The sequence below is a fragment of the Pipistrellus kuhlii genome, unplaced genomic scaffold (assembly GCF_014108245.1).
Source record: "Pipistrellus kuhlii isolate mPipKuh1 unplaced genomic scaffold, mPipKuh1.p scaffold_m20_p_42, whole genome shotgun sequence".
NCBI lineage: Eukaryota > Metazoa > Chordata > Mammalia > Chiroptera > Vespertilionidae > Pipistrellus > Pipistrellus kuhlii.
The window spans coordinates 185,931-207,864 of record NW_023425543.1 but is presented as its reverse complement, the minus strand read 5'-3'; the positions used below and the strand labels follow the sequence as shown (position 1 = coordinate 207,864).

Sequence of the window (21,934 nt, the reverse complement as noted above, 5' to 3'; positions counted from 1 at the left end):
CACATACCACACACACCACACACACAGAGACAGACACACACACATACCACACACACCACACACACACACCACACACACATACACACACACACACCCACTCACACCACACACACACATACACACAGACAGACACACACACATACCACACACCACACACACACACATACCCCACACACATACACACACACACCCCCACTCACACCACACACACACACACACACACACACCACACACACACAGACACACATACACACACACACACACACACACACTCACACCACACACACACACACACACATACCACACACACACAGACACACACACATACCACACACACCACACACAGACACACATACCACACACACCACACACACACAGACAGACACACACACATACCACACACACCACACACACACACATACCCCACACACATACACACACACACCCCCACTCACACCACACACACACACACACACACACAGACACACATACACACATACACACACATATACACACACCCCCACTCACACCACACACACACACACACAGACACACATACCACACACACACAGACACACACACATACCACACACACCACACACAGACACACATACCACACACACCACACACACACACACAGACACACACACATACCACACACACCACACACACACACCCCACACACATACACACACACACCCCCACTCACACCACACACACACACATACACACACACAGACACACATACCACATACACCACACACACACCACACACACACACGCGCAACCCACACACATACACACACACCACACACAGGCACACATACCACACACACACACACCACACACACATACACACACACCCCCACTCACACCACACACACACACACACACACACACACAATAGCAGCTCACGGGACAGAATGAGCACACTGTGTCCCGGAGGAGGCAGACGCAGACCCTAAGACCATCGCTCCTCCAGTGGAAGAGGAAGGAGAAGGCGGCGGGAAGTGCTGAGTGCGGGCTTCCGATGGGGCCCACCCACCGTCTGCTGCGGGGGCCTGGGGGTCCGGCCATGCGGGGGCAGGGGCGCTCGGGGGCAGGGGCACGGTACAGGCAGCACAGGCGTGGGCAGGGAGGCCAGAGGGGCCTTGCTTAACCTGCATCTGCTCCTGTGGACTCTCTGTCAGCCCTGAGCACAGGACACTTCCTCTTGTTCCTGGGGCGGAGCCTGACGAAAGCTGGGAGCAGGAGAGGGGCCAGCCAGCCGCACCCCGTGTCCTCGGCTTCCTGGCGTCCCTGAAGGTAGGAGGACTCAGTCTGGACTTCTGTTCTGTCCTCTGCCAGTGGGCCTCCTTAGTCTTGTGTTATGTGTGTGTGCTTAAATCCATTCTGATATGACTACCTTTTATAACCACAAAAGTAATATATGTCCATTGTAGAGGGTTTAGAAAATAGAGATTCACACAAAATTGTCTTTTATCCTCACCCAAGGATAGTTTTCCCTTTGATCTTTTGAGAAGCGGAAGGGAGGGGACAGGGGAGCAAGGGGGAGTGAGAGAAACATCGATGTGAGAGAGACACATCGACTCGTTACCTCCCACACACGCCCGGACAGGGACCAAGGATTGAACCTGCAACCGAGGTACATGCCCTTCACTGGGAATCAAACCCAAGACCCTTTGGTCCACGGACCCACACTCTAACCACTGAGCCAAACAGGCCAGGGCTCCCTGAGACTTGTTTTTATCTTACTCATACAACGGGGGCAGACCATAGCCCCTGCCATCATTCAGGAAACTCACGTGAAACAGAATAGCAAACACATAACGACAGTAAATCCCACATGTGCGTGTTATGTGCATTCACATACACTTAAACACACACACACACACACACACACACACGTGCACACTCGGTGTCCCCTCCGCAGGGAGCCTGGGATGCCCCTGCCCTCTTCTCAGGTTCTCGTGGCGAGGACAGCTGCCTGGGGCCGGCCCCCCCCCTCCCCCGCGCCGAGCCCGCCCCACCCCTGCCTGGCAGCCGCCGAGGCCAACTGGGCTGGGCAGCTGGTCCCAGACGGGAACTTGGAGGCCTGACCGCGGGCAGGTCGCTCCCTGCGCGGGCCCCAGGCCTGGAATGCCCGCCCGTGAAACTCTAGCTGGCCGACCTTTCGGGTGAAGTGCCGCCCGCCGGGCCTCGGGGCCCGGGATGGAGGGAGGGCGGCCTGGCGGGAAGGGACGGGTCTCTGGTCGCGATGTGGCTTAGTGTCGGCTCTGAAGCCGTCTTCCTCCCAGCTTCTTGTCACTCTGTCCTGCAGCATCGTCCTCCCCCGCCCCCCCACATGTACTCTGGGGTCCGATAATAGGAACAGCAGCGGGGACACCGGTTCCCCCCGCCACGCTGCCTGCCCCTCGGCACCTTCTCCGTCTCCCAAGCTGAGCCCCTCTGCCTCCCAGCCTCAGCCAGCCCCGCACAGCGCCCTGTGGCTCTCGGTCCCACACCACCTCGCGTGTTTATTTGTGTTGCGTCTAGAATGTGGATGTTGAGGGGGTGGCTAGGCCTGACGGAGAGGGGGCGCTCAGATAATAGGCGTGGAGCCCAGCTGGTGCGGCTCATGGTTGAGCATCGACCTAGGAACCAGGAGGTCACAGTTCGACTCCTGGTCAGGTTGTATGCCCAGGTTTTGGGCTTGATCCCCAGTAGGGGGCGTGCAGGAGGCAGCCAATCCGTGATTTTCTCCCATCATTGATGTTTCTCTCTCTCCCCCTCTCCCTTCCTCTCTGAAATCAATCTTGTGTGTGTGTGTGTGTAACATAGGCTTAGAATGAATGAGTGGATGAGGTAAGAGAGGCTCAGAGAGGGCAAGTTGCTTATCCAAGGCCACACAGCTGGAAAGTGGTGGGAAGCGGCTTGGGATTCCATTGACTTCGACTCCTGGAGACCCTGGTGCCCTCCCTGCCATCCCCACCCCTCCCTGCCCCTTCGAGGCCCCCTTACCTTGCTCCACACGCCTGCACAGGGAATACCTTCGCTCTGATGTCCATCACACCCTCCCTCACCCCCCGCCCAGGCGGCATCACCCAGGGACCCTGGCGGGGGTAGGAGCTGGGCTCAGGGGCCCGATGCACAGAAAGAGGAGGCAGCCATGGCCTCCCTGGGAGGGCGGGTCCCAGCAGGAACCGGGGACAGGCCCTTCCCGCAGGCTCCTTCCAGTCCTACTACCCCGCGCCCAGCAGCAAGCTCTACCTGTCTGGCACATTCGGAATCTAGGTCATTCTGCTGCCCGCCCCCCCCCCCCTCCTCTGAATGACAGGCAGGCTTTCTCCTAGGGTCTCAGAGCCAGAGGGAGGGGGTGGCGGGAGTGGGGAGCAGGGAGCGGGAAAGGGGGGGTTTCAGTGGCACCCACACCCTGCCTGCTGCTGTCAGGCACACTTCATTTTGGAGCCACTATAATTTATGAGATGCAAATGGATTTAGCATTAAAAAAAAAAAAAAAAAAAAAACCTTGGAAAAGGTACAAAGTGCACCTCACACCCTAGCGCTCGCAGGCGTGTTCGGGGCTCCATTAATCATCTCACACAAAGGAGATTTCATCTGAGACCCGCGGCCGGGGAGCGCGGGGAGCGCCCGCATCTCCCCCTGAGCCCGGGAGGCGGGGTGGGGTGGGGGGAGCAGGGGAGCAGGGGGCGCTGGCTGCGGGCCTGGCCTCCGCGGGTGGGTGGCTGCTCGCACCCCGCACTCACTTCGGTCTGCCCCTCTGAGTCACGCAGCCGGTGGAATTACAGAGGCTCCTGCACAGGATGAATCAGAAAGCGGGATCAGGCCAAATATTTAGACAGCCGTGCCCCGCGTGGGGCAGCGGGAGGCTGCGCAGCCAGCCAGCAGCCTGCCGGCAGCCAGCCCCGAGGGCTCTTTTCCTTTTTCCTTCTTCTTTCGCGACAAAGCGCCTCCCTGCGCAAGGCAGGCTGCCGTGTAGCGAGAATCCGCCCCCCCTCCACGAGGCACCCCGCAGCCTGGTCTCCGGGCCAGCGCCTGGGGAAGGGGCTCACACGCACCCCGGAGCCCCGAGCAGCGATCCCATCTGGCCCCCAGACCGAGGAGCTTGTCAGGGTCCGGGGAGGGGGGCAGGATGGCTCGGTTTGAGTCACCCCGTCTGCCTTCCCTTTTTGGGGAGTCCTCAGGGCTGCGGTGGGTGAAGAGTGGGGCTCACCCAGCCCGCCCCCCCCCCCATTCCCGCCTGTCCAGACGGGTGCAGACACCCGACCCGGTGGCCACAGAATGGGGAAGGAGGCGCAGCCCTGTGCCCCGTGGCAAGGCTGACAGCTGCCACGCCGCCGGCCGCCCGCCGTTTGCGAGGGGCCTAATTGCTACCCTCCGCGGCTTCAAAGCCAAGGGCTCCCAAGGCCACTCGGGACAATAAAACCGGTAATGACAAGGCCGCCGCCTTAGGTTTGTCTGGAAGCTCGCTTTTTCTTTTTTTTTTTCTTTTCTTCCCTTCAGTGAACTTTTGAAAGGGCTCAGCATTCTCGGGGTTATTTTAAGCCACCTTCCCCCCCATGAAGGGGAGATGCTCCCAGGAACCAAGGGAGGTGGCCTTGAAGAACACAGACCGATCCCTACAAGCAGGCCGGGGGTCCTGAGGCATGGCCGCAGGGAGAGAGAGAGAAACATTCTGTCTAATAAAAAAGTAATATGCAGATTGACCATCGCTCCAACACACGAGATGGGTGGCCCCCATGTGGACACACGATGGCCGCCACGAGATGGCCAGCACGGGAGGGCAGTTGGGGGGCGACCAGGCTGGTAGGGGAGGGCAGTGAGGGGCAATCGGACTGGCAGGGGAGGAGTTAGGTGTGGATCAGGCTGGCAGGGGAGTGGTTAGAGATGATCAGGCCGACAGGCAGGCAAGTTGCTTTGTTGGGAGCCAGCAGTCCTGGATTCCAGATTACAGAGGGTGCAGGATCAGCTGAGGGACACATATAATTCAATAAAATTGATGTGATTAACTAGTTGATGGGTTCATCTAAATTGATGGGATTAGCGAGTTGATGGGTTTATCTAAATTGATGAGATTAGGGAGTCGATGGGTTTTATCTGGATTGATGGGATTATCGAACTGATTGTTTTATCTGAATCAATGATGAGTTTAAAGGAGATGAAAGGCTTAGAGAAAATTGACTGATTGGATTAGATTTTATTGGATGATTGGGTTAGCTTCATTGATTGATGGGATGAGATTGATGGTGTTAGGGTGGGGAAGAGAGAGAAAGAGAAACTTCGATGTGAGAGAGACACATGGACTTGTGGCCTCCCGCATGCACCGCTAATGAATGGGGCCGGGGATTGAGTACATGCCCTTGACCGGAATCGAACCCATGACCCTTCAGTCCTGCTTGTGCTTGAGGGGAGCCTTGGAAGACAGACTGGCCCAGCCCAGCCCAGCCTGGAGGCCACCTGGGGAGGGGAGGCCAGTGTGGCCCATCTTCCTGATGAATCTTACCTGCCAAAAGCCTCGAAGGGGGAAGGTCTGTGTGGGCAGAACCTGATACACAGGCCCTGGATCAGGCTCCTGGCCATGGCCAGGGTGGCTTCCATGACCCTGAGTTTTGATGAGAGAGAGTCATGGACCGGCTGCCTCCTGCATGCCCTGCACTGGGGATGGAGCCCGAAACGCAGGCATGTGCCCCTGACTGGGAATCGAACCGTGACCTCCTGGTTCATAGGTCATGGCTCAACCCTGGAGCCATACCACCCGGGCTGCACAGCCAGAACTGAAACCCAGGACACCTCCCGGTTACATTCCGCCTCCCAGCAGCACTCAGGTGCACAAAGTCATTAGCAAAATGACCGTGGGAACACGTAAGCTCAGAGCTCTCTGCGAAGTGGTCAGACTGGGCGGCTGCCTCTGGGAGGCCGGAAGAAAGTTCTTCTCGGGGAGGGTGGCTGGCTTCCTCAGAGGCCAGACTGTCCTTCTCCCGGGTCAGCCAGCGCCCGGCCACGGGGGCCAGCCGTGCTCGCTTGAAGACAAGACTCAGCAAAGATCCTCCCTGCCAGACACCCCCGGAGACACCGGGCTGCTGAGTTGGCACGCGGAGCAGACTGCCCTCGGAGGCACGGAGCCCCAGCGCCAGCCGCACGGCCAGGACACCGCTCCCATGAGCACTGCTGCATGGAGCCTCGGAGCTTGCGTGTGCGTGTGTGTGTGTGTGTGTGTGTGCACGCACGCATGCTCTCAGACTCCATGCGTCAACAGGGTACAGAGGGACCTTCTTGCTCTGTGATGTCTGGGGAGACCGAGAGATGCAGGACTCATCTGGAGATGTCCTCACTCACATGTCTGGCGGCTGATGCTGACTCAGCTGGGACTGTCACCAGCACATGTATGTGGCTCTGGTCATGTTACAGTGTGGAGGCCTCGGCGCCGTGAGACTTCTTATGGAACAACTGCGTTTGTCTTCTAGGGCTTGCCATACCCAAGGACCACAAACCGAGTGGCTTAGAACCCGGCCAGTGTGGCTCAATGGGTTGGGTGTCATCCCATACACCCAAAGACCCCTGGTTTGATTCCCAGTCATGGCACATGCTTGGATTGTAGGGGTGATTCCCAGCAAGGGGCATGCAGGAGGCAGCCCCTCGGTGTTCCTGCTTTATGGATATCTAGTTTTTCTAGCTGGGACGGGGAGCCACCCTCGGGCCTAACCGGTGCCCACTGGTAAATATGTGGAGAGTGTGAGCCGTAGAGTCCCTGCAGGAAAGAAGGCAGGGACTCAGAGCCATGGAGATTTGTATGCTGACGTCAACCGCTTCCGTCCCCTGGGGCCGGTGACACGCTGCGCAGGATGCTGTGTACAAGGCCGCTGCCTGGGACTGTGGGCACCGGGCGCCTCCCACACAGACCCGCAGGCTGCAGGGAGAGAGGGGGCAGCCACGTCTGCTTTGGCCGGAGAGAGGCAGCAGGACTGAGGGGGCTTCGAGTGACTGAGCCCAGGACACAGCCTGCTGCTCGGAGGACCGGGGCGGCCCTGCCTCTGGGGCCGGGGGAGGGTGGCCGGACTGGGGGAACGAGGAAGCAACCCCAAAGGGGCCCGCCGGTCCTTCCCAACAAGGAGCCGTCGCATTTATAATTGAGATGAGAGGGCGCTGCATTATTGATGAAGCAGCCTGGCTGGCCCGGAGCTAATGAGGAAGGAGGAGGCCTTGAGAGGGGAAAGTGGTTTGCAAAGCATCCGTGTTTTGCTGGAAACACACACACACAAACCATGATTTAGGGTGCGCTGAGGGTTAGAGCCAGAGATGACTGGAGTGCAGTTCGAGACCACTGGGGGTGGGGTGGTAGTGAGGGGATCCTGCAGCCACCTGGGGAGAGAGGGCGCACTGTGGGGTCACCCCTTGGTTATAGGGGAGCGTGTGAGAGTGTGTGTGTGTGTGTGTATGTGAGTGATGGGTGTGTGAGTGTGAGTGTGTGTGTGTGTCTAAGAGTGAGTGTATGTGTGTGAGAGTGTGTGTGAGTGTGTGTGTATGTGAGTGATGGGTGTGTGAGTGTGTGTGTGTGTCTAAGAGTGAGTGTGTGTGTGTGTGTGTGTGAGAGTGTGTGTGTGAGTGTGAGTATGGGTGTGTGTGTGTGTGTAAGAGTGTGTGTGTGTGTGTATGTGAGTGGTGGGTGTGAGTGTGTGTGTATCTAAGAGTGAGTGTGTGAGTGTGTGTGTGTGTGTGTGTGTGTGTGAAGGTACAGAGCCTCTGGGACTTGCCTGTTAATTCTGTGCTATATTAATCAGTTTTATTTAATTTTTTAAAATGTATTTTTGTTAACTTCAGAGAGGAAGGGAAAGGGACACACAGAGAGAGAAACATCCATGATGAGAGGATCATGGATCAGCTGCCTCCTGCACGCCCCACACTGGGGATGGAGCCCGCAACCCAAGCGTGTGCCCTGACCGGGAATCGAACCGCGACCTTCTGGTTCCTAGGTTGAAGCTCAACCCCTGAGCCACACCAGCTGGGCAGGCTAATCTGCTTTAGACTGAAACTCTGAGAAAAGTATATTCAGTATCCTTTCTTTTTAACATTCAGTTATAATAAATTAGGGAATAAGGTGGTCGGGGTGATGAGGGTTGATCAGTGTATGTGCCCATGTAACTGCTGCAAACATCTCCAATCCCTGTGCCCACCCCGGGCCCTGTGGGAGGGGGACTCCCCTGAGCCTGTGGCCCGTCCCTCCCCACTCGATGTCGGACAGTGACACTTCCATGCTCCTCCTCCCGGAGCGTGAGCTGAGGAAAACCTCTCCCCTCTCCGGGGCCTGATCTTCCCCTTGACCATGTGGCTCCCACCCGCTGGTTTCTGAGCTGTTTTCGAATGACTGGAGCTGGGCCGTCCTCATCCCACCGTCTCCTCTCTCCCTCTTCTCAGCTACCATGCCTGAACGTGATGGCAACCGAGGCTCAGTCAGGGACAGCCACCGAGAAGGAGGAGAAAAGCAAGGACGTGCATAGGATTCAAGGTCTTCATCTTTTTCTGGTATGTTTTATTGTCTTTTTATATTTTTAAAAAGTATATCTTATTAATTATTTTTACAGAGAGGAGGGATAGAGAGTTAGAAACATTGATGAGAGAGAACCATCCATCAGCTGCCTCCTGCACACCCCCTACTAGGGATGTGCCCACAACCAAGGTACATGCCCTTGACTGGAATCGAACCTGGGACCCTTCAGTCTGCAGGCTGATGCTCTATCCACTGAGCCAAACCAGTTAGGACTGGTTATTGGTTTTTAGAGGAAGGAAAAAGGATAGAGAGAGAGGAACTTCGATGAGAGGAACATCATTGATCGGCTGCCTCCTGTATGTCCTCTACTGGGGATCGAGCCTACAACCCAGGCATGTGCCCCGACCCGGAATTGAACCAGGGACCTCTTGGTTAACCTAACCAGGGACTTCTTGGTTAGACTGGGATCAACATGACAGGCAGTCTCCAAGATGGCCATCGGTGATCCCCACCCCCCTCTGAGTATCCACGCTCATGTGAAGTTCCCTTCCACCATGTACTGTCGGTGTGACGGATACAATAAGGCACAGTGCCTCTCTCTTGAGTCGCTCGCTCTGGGGGAAGCCAACCGCCATGTTGTGAGTCTATAGAGCGACGAGAAACCGGGGCCTCCTTTCAAAAGCCCCTGCGGGAGCCACCTGGAAGCAAGCCAGAGTCACAGCGGCAGACGGGGCGGCAGACAGGGCTCGCACAGGCCGCACCAGCCGCTCCTCAAAGAGGAAGTAGGGGCCCAGTGCGGTCATAACATCACACATCTGGTCAGCCCCCAAGCCGCAGCCCTCACAGTCTGGTTTCATTTTTAAAATGCACTGAGTGGCCAGATTGTTATGATCTTTGAACCCACAGTAATCTGGCCACTTAGTGTATATCCTATAGAATAAAAGGCTGATATGCAAATTGTCCCCTGGACCAGGAGTTTGACCAGCAGGCAGGCCGGCCAACCACCCAGGTCTCCTCCCCCTGGCCAGGCTGGCCAGACCCCACCCATGCACGAATTCATGCACCAGGCCTCTAACACACACACACACACACACACACACACACACTGATTGGCCAGATTATTATGTGTTCAGAGATCACCATAATCTGGCCATTCAGTGTATATTTCTATTGATTTCAGAGAGGAAGGGAGAGAGAGAGGGATTAATGATGAGAGAGAATCATGTGTCTTCTGCCTCCTACACTGGGAATCGAGCCCACAACCTGGGCATGTGCCCTGACCAGGAATTGGACCGTGACTTCCTGCTTCTTAGGTCGACACTCAACCACTGAACCACACCGGCCAGGCAAGACTTGGCTTATTACAGAGTATTGTTACTGTCACAAAGAAGAAGAAAAAAATCCACTTAGAAATTCAAATGCTTTTTCTTTCATTTTTTTTGCGAAGAGGCTGCAGGCCTACAAAGACAGTAGCTTAAAGAAAAGAAATCTCAGGAACAGGGGATGCGACATCCCTTCGGGCGGCCGGAAACTGATGCTTTCTGCAACCACGTTCTGCGTAGCGAACAATAGAAACCAGCTCGGCTCTGTTACAAGAAAAGGGGGTTCTTCAAAGAAGCATCGGGCAGCTAACAGCAACCCGTGGCGGCCTCGAGGGCAGGTTCAAAACCCCCCTTTGAGGGGCAGCAAGCCAAACCACACCAGATCCGGGCCGCGGGGTGGGGGGAGTCCCGGCACTGCCCTGCGCCGAGGGCCACCGCCCTCTGATGGGAGAGAGGGAGGGGCGGCCGCCAGCGTTGCTATGGTCACCACGGCCCTTCCCTCCTGTCACTGAGCTGGTGCATGGGCCTGGCAGAGGCGAGGCCCTGCTCGGAGCCCCAGCTGCAAGGCAGTCTGGGAAAGGAGGTCTCTGACCATCACAAAGATACTTGGCCTTGTGACAGGTGGCAAGAGGCTGGGAGCAGCCGTAGCCGGTGTGGCTCAGTGGATAGAGCGCCAGCCTGTGACTGAAGGGTCTCACGTTCGATTTTGGTCAAGGGCATGTACCTCGGTTGCAGGCTGGATCCCCCAGCCCGGGTCTGGATGTGTGTGGAAGGCAACTCATCAGTGTGTGTCTCTCACATCGATGTTTCTTTCTCTGTGTCTCTCCCCGTCCCTTCTGCTCTCTCTAAAAACCAATGATTAAAAAAACCCTCAGGTGAGGAGTTTAAAAATATATATATATTTTATTGATTCCCCACAGAGAGAAGGGAGATGGATAGAGAGTTAGAAACATCGATGAGAGAGAAACATCCATCAGCTGCCTCCTGCACACCTCCTACTGGGGTGTGCCCACAACCAAGGTACATGCCCTCGACTGGAATCGAACCTGGGACCCTTCAGTCCACAGGCCGACGCTCTATCCACGGAGCCAAACCTGTCAGGGCTGGAATCTACATCTTAAAAAGCCCCTGGGACTCGTATCCATGCCAGAGTCTGAGAAGCGCCGTCTAAGAAACCCAGGACGCATTCCTCCTGGTACTGCTCTCAGTAGATGGGTCCCATACATCTAGCGGAGCCCGAGGCGGCACCATCGGGTCAACTTCCGCCCAGCAGAGAGAATCGTTTCAAATGTCCAAGGCCCCTTCCTTCACTCTCCTGGGAAGATGGTTTTGTGTGTGTGTGTGGTTTCCACTCTGAGCAGCGGCCAGGGCCTCCCCCTTGACCTCCCTTGGCCTGCAGAGAGTCGTGGCCTCTGCTGGACCAGAGACACAGCCCAGGGCGGTCTCACATGCAAGCAAGTGGGCAAAGGGGCCGCCCGAGGACAGCCCTGATGGCCCAGGACGGCCTGAGCCTCAACTCCAGCGCCTCCAGCCCCCGCGGGGCGGCTGCCAGCTGCAGGGGCCCGAAGATGAAAGCGTGGGTTTGGCTTGGCCGGCGTCCAGAGAGCTGAGCAGAGCGAGGCCTCCTCCGAGCGAAGGGGAGAAATATAGAAATAAATAAATACGATGGAAACACGTTGGCAGATGTGCGCGCTCCCCTTAAAGCGCCAGCTGCACGCACTCGGCCGGTGCTGCGTCCTGCGGGCCAGGCCCGGGGCCGGGGCTTTACGTCGCATCCTCTGCGCCTCGCTGAAGCCCCCGCCGCCGGCCAGCAGCATCGGGACTGATTCACAGAGAAGTCGACGAGGCCCGAGAGGGGTCTTGCCTGGGGTCCCCCAGCCAGCCCTTCCCTCCCGTGACCCGACCACGGCGTGGTGCTGAGAGCCAGCTCCGGGCAGGAAATGGGAACAGGCTGGTCGGCCTTCAAGGCTGCAGCACAACCCGTCTTCCCAGCGGGTCCCGGATGGAAAGGACGCTCGCTCTCCTAATAAGGTCTCAGAACCCCGAGGAGTGTCTTCAGCAGGCTCAGCCCTGCCAACACCATCTCATCCATCGTCAACGCATCGGGACGCACACACGGTGGACTGCGAGCCACGCAGCAAGCAAGAGAGGCGGAGCAGGCTGCCAAGATGCTCGCCCTCAGGAGGGGGGTGCCCCCCACTGGGGTGCCCGTGGGACCAATCGGGGCCACAGCGGGATGTGCATGATGCACTGTAGCTTTTCTCAATACCTGGACGGTTCCTCCTCTTTCCCTCCCTCGCTCTGACTGTGGCTGACCATTTTATTTATTTACTTTTTAAATCTATTTTATTGATATTTTTTACAGCGAGGAAGGGAGAGGGAGAGAGAGTTAGAAACATCAATGAGAGAGAAACATCGATCAGCTGCCTCCTGCACACCCCCCACTGGGGATGTGCCTGCAACCAAGGTACATGCCCTTGATCAGAATCGAACCCCGGGACCCTCCAACCCTCCAGTCCGCTGACCGATGTTTCTCTCTCATCATGTTTCTAACTCTCTATCTCTCTCCCTTCCTCTCTGTTAAAAAAAAAAAAAAAAAAAAAAAATCAATAAAATATATTTTAAAAAATGAATGGTTAGAAGTTCCAGTTGTCTAAGTAGCTAGAAGTTTAAACTAATTTTCCATCAGAATTTTTTTTCTTCTAAGATAACTGTAAATAGTAAGACAATTTTTTTTTTTCACTATGGAGGAAAGGAAGGAAGGAAACCCTCACTTTACCACCTCCCCTTTGTAAGTTTTCTACATATATATATATATATATATATATATACACATATATATGTATGTATATGTATTTTTAATTAAAAGTCTATTTTCAAACCCCACAGCTCAGAGTTAGTGAATATACCCTTTTTAAAGAAATTGAATTCTGTGGTGACATGACCACATAGCTTAGAACGAGGAAAAATAAGGTCCGATGAAGAAAATACTAGACTTCTAATAACATCTCTCTAAGGTCCATTCACATCGCTGCCTTTTTTATAAGTTAGAGGTTGAAGTCTAACCCACCCAGGTCCACCCAGGGCTCTGTAAGTACACACACCCCTCCCGTCCTTCCAAACGCAGTGAATGCCGGGCTCGGGGAAAGACTGGAGCCACACAGCTCCCGAGAGAAGCTTGTTTTTTCAGGTTATTAAAAGAAGGTGGCAAGCATTCACGAGGATATGAAAATTCAGCGTCGTCTGGAGGGAACGCTCGAATCTGGTTAGCGCGGCTGCCGAGCATCTCAGCTATGTTATGTCAGAATGTTCAATTGCAAGCTCCACGCTAATGGATGGAAAGATGGAGTAAGAGCAGGAAGCTCCTGCTGGCACACACAGCCGCCTTGAAGACCATGGTCCCCACCGTGACCTCAGCCGTCCAAAGGCGACCCTGCCAGGCCCCGCGAGCTACCAGCGAACAGCCAGGGGTGCCAGCTGCCCGCAAGTGGGGAGCAGGGAGCTACAGGAGGGGCCCGCCTCTCTCCACCTCCTCCTAGACAGCACGTAGGGGGAAGATAAACTCACTTTGCTCTTCCTGGAAAAGCACATGTTTTAAACAAAAACAACATAGCTAACAGGCGTGGCTCAGGGGCTGAGCATCAACCTAGGAACCAGGAGGTCAGGGTTCGATTCCCGGTCAGGGCACAGGCCCTGGTTGCAGGCTGCATCCCCAGTAAAGGGCGTGCAGGAGGCAGCCGATCCATGATTCTCTCTCATCATTGATGTTTCTCTCTCCCTCCCTCTCCCTTCTCCTCTGAAATCAATAAAACATATTTAAAAAAAAACAACAACAAAAAAACCCCCAACAAACCAACGTAACAACACAGCTCTATACTCAGAAAAAGTAATCACCTTGGGTGGGGGATAGGAGCTGAGAGGAGAGGAGGAAAAGAGGGAAAACGGGATATCTGTAAACCATAAGATAATATTTAAAAAAAGATAAAGGTAAGAGTCGTCATTAAAAACTTGTTTCCCCTCTGTTCCATGCAGCGAGCTTGCAGGGTGAGGTTGCTATTTTTATCAGCTGTCTTCAGCCCAGCTGTTGCTTCATGTTAACATGGCGAATGGTGTGAAAATCCCAGCAGAGGCGCGTGAATCCCAGAGGGATCTGTCTCCCGTCGCTTGGAGAACAGAGAAAATGTCATGCGCTGCAGTGGGGGGCGGGTCAGGGACGTTGCACCAGCGAAGGCAATGAGACTATTTCTGACATTCATTTTTTTAAAATATTTTTTTTTATTGATTTCAGAGAGCAAGGGAGGAGAGAAACATCAATGATGAGAATCATGGATTGGCTGCCTCCTGCACGCCCCCTACTGGGGGTCCTGGGCATGAGCCCTGACCAGGAATCAAACCGTGACCTCCTGGTTCATAGATAGATGCTCAATCCCTGAGCCACACTGGCCAGGCTGCTTCTGACATTCAAATGCTGTGGAGCTGGGGACCTAACTTCCTCTCCATCAGCCCCAACCAAAACGCCTGCCCCCAGAACAAACCAGAAGTAGGACTCCTGCATTCCAGGGGCACCTGGCTGTCCCAGGCGCGGGGCGTTGTGGCGTCCTGAGGTTGGGGTAACTGCATAGCCTCCGGCCCGGAGGTGCACCCCCCCACAAGAACCCACTTCCTTTTTCTGACTTCGAATGGGACTTGTAATTTTAAACCCACTCTTTGGATTTCCTCTGTGTAAATAACAGCATTTTGGCGAGACTGTGCAAGGGGGCGGGGGGTGGGGAGGAGAGAGCAGGGGAGCGGAGTGCCACATAAAACTTAGACAATTTAAAAATACAACTCTAATTGCAGGTTGGTTTGTGCGGGGCTTGGCCAATTAGGCAGGCAAATTGGAGGGGTGGCCAGAACTCGCCCCGGGCACAGAAGGACGACTCAGTCACCCACCTGACTGCGTGGTCCACGAACTTCCTTCCAGAACAGCAACTGTTTTCCCCGCGGGGAGATTTTGTGCCTGAATTCGAGGGCTTTCATTTCTCTGAGTCTTTCTTTTCCAGCTTTCACGTGAGGACAAATGATTCCCCTTTGACCTCAAAATTCTCAGATCCCACTTTTTTAAAATATATATATATATTTTATTGATTTCATAGAGGAAGGGAGAGAGAAAGAGATATAATATCCATGATGAGAGAGAGAATCATTCATCGGCAGCTTCCCGCACGCCCCAAACTGGGGATGGAGCCCGCAACCCAGGCATGTGCCCTGACCGGGAATCGAACCGGTGACCTCCTCGTTCATGAGTCAATGCTCAACCACTGAACCACAACAGCCAGGCCCTGCTTTCTTCTTGATGTTATCTTTAAAGCATGCTAACTTTTTTGAAATGATGTATATAGATAGGTTATCTATGCATTTTTTTTTTACAAGAACATAAAAAAACCAAAATGTATGTTTAAAGGAAGGCACTAATTCCAATGGGGATCAGAATCACTGTATTTTCTCTTTTTCTTTTAATAATAATAACAATAGAAAATTAGAGCTTTGTCTTAGGCAAATGGCAAAAGAAATAAGATATTCCTCATTTTCATTCTAAGATCTCACTGTCTTATTCATATTACCAAAACGTCCTTTACACACACCAGAGAGATTTTTATTTTTGTTTCTTTTTTAATATTTATTTACTAGACTGGGATGGCACTGGTCCGCATGAACATATTTCAGGTGTGGGTTTCTGTGTTATAAGATCTTATATTGCTCTGTGCCCCCCCCTCCCACACACACACAAGTCAGATCTTCTCTTCTCACCCCTTTCTCTCCCAACCCCCTCAGAGATACTATTAATACTTTGCCCTCAAAGCACTGGTGCCTGGAAGAAAAATGTGCATTGCAGGCCTCTGGGTTGTAGCTAAGTAGAGGGAACAGAGAAATAGGAAGTTTTAGATCCAGAAATAACCTTAGGGGGAGGAAAAAATGTTTTTCATTCACTTTTACTTTCAAATAGCCAGATTTTTGCTGTACCAGGCCATCTGGCTAAGAACTCATTGTAATAACTTTTTAAAAAATGATAAAAGTAGCGGACATATTTAAAAAAAAAAAAAAAACCTGGAAATTATGATAAAGAACAAAGAACCAGAAAGGACTCAGAATCCTATACCTGCTTTCTTCCATTATGGGATTTACAGCCATTTAGTTAACCATACATCTATATTTTGGGGTTACCAGATTGCTGCTTCTTTCTTTTTACTTTTGTTTCTCTCTCTTTTTCTTTCTCTTTCTTCTTCTTCCTCATCCCCTCCTCTTCTTCCCCCTCCTCCTCTTCCTCCTCCTCCTTTGCTACTTCAATAATGCGGCCAGAAACATCTTCGTTCCCAGACTTCTGTTACGTAGAATTATCCCCCCTTAGTCTACTTTTCCAGATTTGGCCTTTGGACTCGGAGAATTTGACTGTTTCTGAGGCTCTGGATACATCCCCTGTGACTGTCAATGGCTGCCTAAGTCACGAGATGAAATATTGATGAGGAACTTTATGAAAGATGAATCAGGCAGAAAATACCTAAGTACCTCCATCCGTCTCCACATGGCCAACACCGAGACAGCCAAACACGGCGTGTACCCGTTGGCTGGACGCAGTAGAAGCGACACGGCCCCGCCAATGAGGGATTCTCGCCAAAGTGGGAAAAACAAAACAAAACAAAACCAAACAAAACCTATCACGCTTTCAGCTCTAGTTTCAGTTCACAGGACAGACAGTGCCCCGAGCAAGCAATCCCATTCGGGGCCTGGGGCAGCCCTCTCTACAACCAATTCAGTTCTTCCAACACAACAGAGCATGCGTTAAAAGAGACGTAGGGGTACTCGGCCGGTGTGGCTCAGCGGTTGAGTGTCAACCCATGAACCAAGAGGTCACCGGTTTGATTCCCCATCAGGTCACATGCCCAGATTGTAGGCTGGATCCCCAGTGGGGGACATGTAGGAAGCAGCAGATCCATGATTCTCTCTCATCATGGATGTTTCTCTCTCATCATGGATGTTTCTCTCTCTCTCTCTCTCTCTCTCTCTCTCTCTAGACATGGAGAATTCCATTGTTTGATTTTCCAATGTTAAAGGAAAGTTGTATTCCTGGCATAAACACCACTTGGCTATGATGTGTTACTTGTTTTGTTTTTATGTTTTATCCTCACCTGATGCGTGAGGATATGCTTTTTTTTAATATATTTTTTATTGACTTTTTTTTACAGAGAGTAAGAGAGAGGGATAGAGAGTTAGAAACATCGATGAGAGAGAAATATTGACCGGTTGCCTCCTGCACACCCTCTACTGGGGATTTGCCGGCAACCAAGGTACATGCTCTTGACTGGAATCGAACCTGGGACCCTTGAGTCCACAGGCCGACGCTCTATCCACTGAGCCAAACCGGTTTTGGCTGAGGATATTTTTTCATTGAGTTTTAGAGAGAGTAGAATGGAGAGGGGAGGCAGAGAGAGAGGGGAGAGAGGAAGCATTGATGTGAGAGAGACACATCAATTGGTTGCCTCCCACATGTGCCACCCAGGTACGTCCTCTTGACTGCGAATTGAACCTGCAACCCTCAGGTTCGCAGACCGGTGCTCTAACCATCACGCAACACCAGCCGGTAGCCTCATCCTGAGTCTCGAGTCCCATCACTCACCGTGGACCGATTCATTTTGGCCTCTGGTGCCTGGGGCCAGGCCACACCCTCTGGGGTTTGGGAACATACGGCTCTGTTCCTAGCCAGTGCGCCCCGACCAGCAAAGTCACTGTAATTCTTGGTGGCGTTCCCATCCTCCCTCCCCATGTCATTAGTCACATCCTCCTTCCCCTTTCTGCCTCGAACAGGCCGTCATTATGGGGAGGCCAGGCTGGCGTGAGGACTGCAGGAGAACCGCAGTGTCAGGCCGTCTCCGCGCTGGAGCCGGGCATGGAAACGGCTGGGATCCGGGCCCGGCTGGCACCGTCCCGTGAGTCATCCTGGAAAGGCCGTCCCCGGATGCTGCCGAGAGGCCCTGGGCGGCTGGTGAGTCCATCTGTCAGATGTGTCATATGAGATCCTGACCCCCCCCCTGACGCCCCGCAACGTTCCACAGCGTGTGGGATGCCGGGCCTTCCGTCTGGTCTCCCGGTGACAATAAAATTTGGGTTGTTTCGTTTCTATTTCTGGCTCTCTTGCCGTCTCCAGTGTGTTTTTTTTAAAAGAAAAACACACAAAATGCTTTTTTTTTTTTTTCTTTTCAGATCACAAAAAGAATGCGTTATTCATTGTACAGAAATTGAAAAAGACAGGGAAGAAAATTCCACCACCAGAGATATATATGGAGTTATATGTATATATCTGATGGTGGAAATATCTATATTAATAAAAGGGTAATATGCTAATTAGACCATGAGACCTTCCAGACATCCTTCCGGACAAAGCCATGGTGCCGGGGCCGAGGCAGAGGTGGCTGGCGGGGGTGGGGGGGGTCAGGCCAGGAGGAGAAGGCGGTTGGGGGTGAGCAGGCTGGTAGAGGGGTGCAGTTGGGAGCAATCAGGCCAGCAGGCAGAGTGGTTAGGTGCCATCAAGCAGGCAGGCAGGTGAGCAGTTAGGAGCCAGCAGTCCCTGATTGCAAGGGGGTTGTCCGACTGCCAGTTTAGGCCCGATCGCACAGGGGTCTCAGATTGGAAAGGATGTAGGCCAGGCTGAGAGACGCTTCCCTCCCCCCATACACGAATTTCGTGCACCAGGCTACTAGTGTGTATATATATATGAGAATCATGGATCGGCTGCCTCCCGCATGCCTCCCATTGGACATCGAACCCACAACCCGGGTGTGTGCCCCAACCAGGAATCGAACCTGGATGCCCTGGTTCATAGGTGGACGCTCAACCACTGAGCAACACCGGCCGAGCTAGAATTTTTTTTTCCCGAGTTGCATTTGGCCTGAAGATGTTTTCCGGATTATCATGTGTCTAATACTTTTCTAGATTGTTTTAAAAATTCTCAACAGTGTAGCTCACACAGTTCTCTTTTTTTTTTTTTTTTTTTTTAAAGCATAAAATGATAGCATGTTTGCCCTGCAGGAGAACTTACATAAGATACCTGGTTCAGCACATCCTTTCTAAAAAAGGAGCAAAGCGAATCCCAAGAGGGTCCTTGGCCCCAGGCTCCCAGCGAGGAACCCGGAGTTGGGCTCGGAGCTCTGCATGTCTGCCTCCGCTTCCTGCTGCTCCGGGACCCGCCAGGTCCTCGCTGGCCTTGACCGAGCTCCTCTCCCACAGGATCGGGAAAGACCCGGGCCTCGCAGGCAATGGACCTGGAGGAAGTCCCCCGGAGTTCCCAGGCTACCGAACAGGCAACCGGCCCCGGCCTCCCGTCTGGAGCCGCCGGCGGCAGCCTTGTGGTGTTGAGGAGATGGAATTTGAAGTTCAAGGACACTCTGTTGGGAAAACATTGGCCACCGCTCGGATGGAGGCCGTTTGGCAGTCTCCAGCCAAGTTACTTTCAGAGCTAGACATGTTTTGTTGTGAATCCTCACCTGAGGATATTTTCCCATTGGTTTTTAGAGAGAGTGTAAGGGAGGGGAAGAGAGAGAGATAGAGAGAGGCAGAGAAGCATCAATGTAAGAGAGACACATGGATTGGTTGCCCCTTCCATGCATGTATCTGTGCAAATATTCTGTAAGCTAGAATCCCGGACCTAAGATCGCTGCCTTGGCCGGTTTGCCTCAGTGAATAGAGCATCAGCCCTCAGGCTGAAGGGTCCTGGATTCGATTCCAGTCAAGGGCAGGTATCTCGGTTGCCATCCCTAGCAGGGGGGCGTGCAGGAGGCAGCCGATGGAGGATTCTCTCTCATCACTGATGTTTCTAAACGCTCTCTTCCTCTCCCTTCATCCCTGAAAATCAAGAAAAATATATTTTTAAAAATAAGCAAAGAAAAGAAACACACCTCTCGAGATTAAAAAAAAAAGTCCTTTGATGGGAGATGTGGCGGGAACAAGGGGCACTGTTTCCACGCGGGACAGAAAAGGCCGTTCCGTGGCTATAATTTCCGGGGCCGCAGCCCGTCTCCAGGCTGGTCCCCAACGTGAAGCACCAGCATCACCCCCCGCAGCCACCAGCCCACAGCACACGCTTCCCAGAACGCCCAGCAGCTGACGAGCAAGGCATGGCTTCCGGGTTCCCGCAGCCACAGGTGGCACCTGCTGGTGGTCAGTGGCCTGCTCTCCTGAGGCCTGGGACAGCTGTGACCTGCAGGTGGGGCCCCCGTGGTTACCCCAACCGCACACCCGCCCCCTCCAGAGAGCTGCCCCCGGGTTCTTTTGGTGACACGCTCCGGAATTTGTGGCTGCGATGCGGACAGGTGCTCCAGCACCTGTTGGGGTGAGGACTGGGCTGTCATGTGTCACCTGACATGTGACCTGCTGAGCTGTCCTGCTCCTAAAGTTTTCTCTAGAAGGTGGATTTTTTTTGCCTCCCTAAAGGGGGTCCTCCCTGGATGCAACCCTGTCCCCGGCCCCTACAGGGACTCCCCTGGAGCCTGAGGTAGGTCCATCACCCTCGCTGGCAGCTGACTTAGCATCTGTCTTCAGTCCAGATCTGAATTATCCTTTCCGTTGCTTGTCAGAGAGAGTGGAAGGGAGGGAGGGGGAGAGAGAGAGAAACATCGATGGGAGAGAGACACCTCCATTGGTTGCCTCCTACACATACCCCACCATGGATCAGACCTGCAACCCAGGGTCCTGCTCTTGACCAGGAATCATACTCGAGACTCTTCAATGCACCAGCCGACAGCCTATCCACTGAGCCACACTGGCCAGGGCCGCATCTGAACTGACTTTATTACCTTCACAAAGTTGGTGGCAATGTTGTTTGCTTATAGTAGGCACTCAAAAATACTAGTGGGAAAAAGGATGGTAAACATATTCATATTTATTCCATGGCATTGGTCCTCTCTGAAGGCTCATATATACATAGTGCCAATTTACTGGAAACGGATTTGGCTGTAATTTTAAAGAAAAGCTTTAAATTGTCCGTTGAATCCGATAATCCCTCGCCTCTTTTACATTCCGATGTTTTTGCAGTTTTCTTTCATAGTGTGTTTACATTGTGTGAATTTTGGGAAAGAAAAAGGAATACTCGGGAAAACATTTTAAATGGTCCACACTCTTCCTAGCCTGGTGACTGCTTTTGAGAAACAAACAAACATGCATGGACTCGGCCAGAGCATTGAAACCACCTGTGGGTCAGGAAATGCCAGTGAGAGCGGCCTCTGACATTTCCTGCCCCAGGCCCTTTCATCAAAGAGTTTCTTATCATGGTCCTGGCCCGTGTGGCTCAGTGAGTTGCAGCATTGTCCATGCACCGAAGGGTTTCAGGCTCCATTTCCGGTCAGGGCACAGACCTAGGTTGTGGGCTCGCTCCCCAGTAGGGGGTATGCAGGAGGCAGCTGATCCATGATTCTCTCTCATCATGGATGTTTCTATCACTCACTCCCTCTGCCTTCCTCTCTGAAATCAATAAAAATATATTTTGAAAAATAGCCCTAGCTTTTGTGGCTCAGTGGATAGAGCACCTGGACTGAAGGGTCCCAGGTTCGATTCCGGTCAAGGGCATATGCCTGGGTTGTGGGCTCGATCCCCACCGGGGGGCATGCAGGAGGCAGCCAATCAATGATTCTCTCTCATCATTGATGTTTCTATCTCTCTCTCGCCCTCTCCCTTCCTCTCTGAAATCAATAAGAATACATTTAAAAAAATAAATATATATATTAAAAAATAAGAGAACAAAAGGCGAAACATCGGGGTCCTTCTGTCCCCTCAGCCCTGCCCCTGTATTCCGTTGGGGACCACGTATTCTAAAGAGCAGCTGCTCCCAAACGCACCCCATTACAGACCCAAAGGCTAGGGGGACGGGGGATGCTTTATTTTTCGTTTTAGATTTTTCGTGTACATTTTTGGCACGCTGAGCCCAGCTCCTCCAAGCTGCCTCGGCCCGCAAAGGGCTGCTCCGGGAGAGGCCCGGGCCCCTTGCAGCCTGGCGCTCCATTCACGCAACGTGCCGGGGCACGCGGGGCGGGCCTCCCGCAAGGGCTGTTCGCATTCCTTGTAGATACTGAGCCCGATACTGACTCTATCCATCGCCTTC

General features: G+C 53.3%; 1 long non-coding RNA gene across 1 annotated transcript; it reads left to right on the top strand.

Moving 5' to 3' along the window:
• Positions 1-1,141: 1,141 nt before the first annotated feature.
• On the top strand, positions 1,142-18,176 carry LOC123651274. Its single transcript, XR_006739870.1, has 3 exons — positions 1,142-1,305; positions 8,413-8,520; positions 18,046-18,176. It is a non-coding gene; the product is annotated as an uncharacterized LOC123651274 (long non-coding RNA).
• Positions 18,177-21,934: the final 3,758 nt, after the last annotated feature.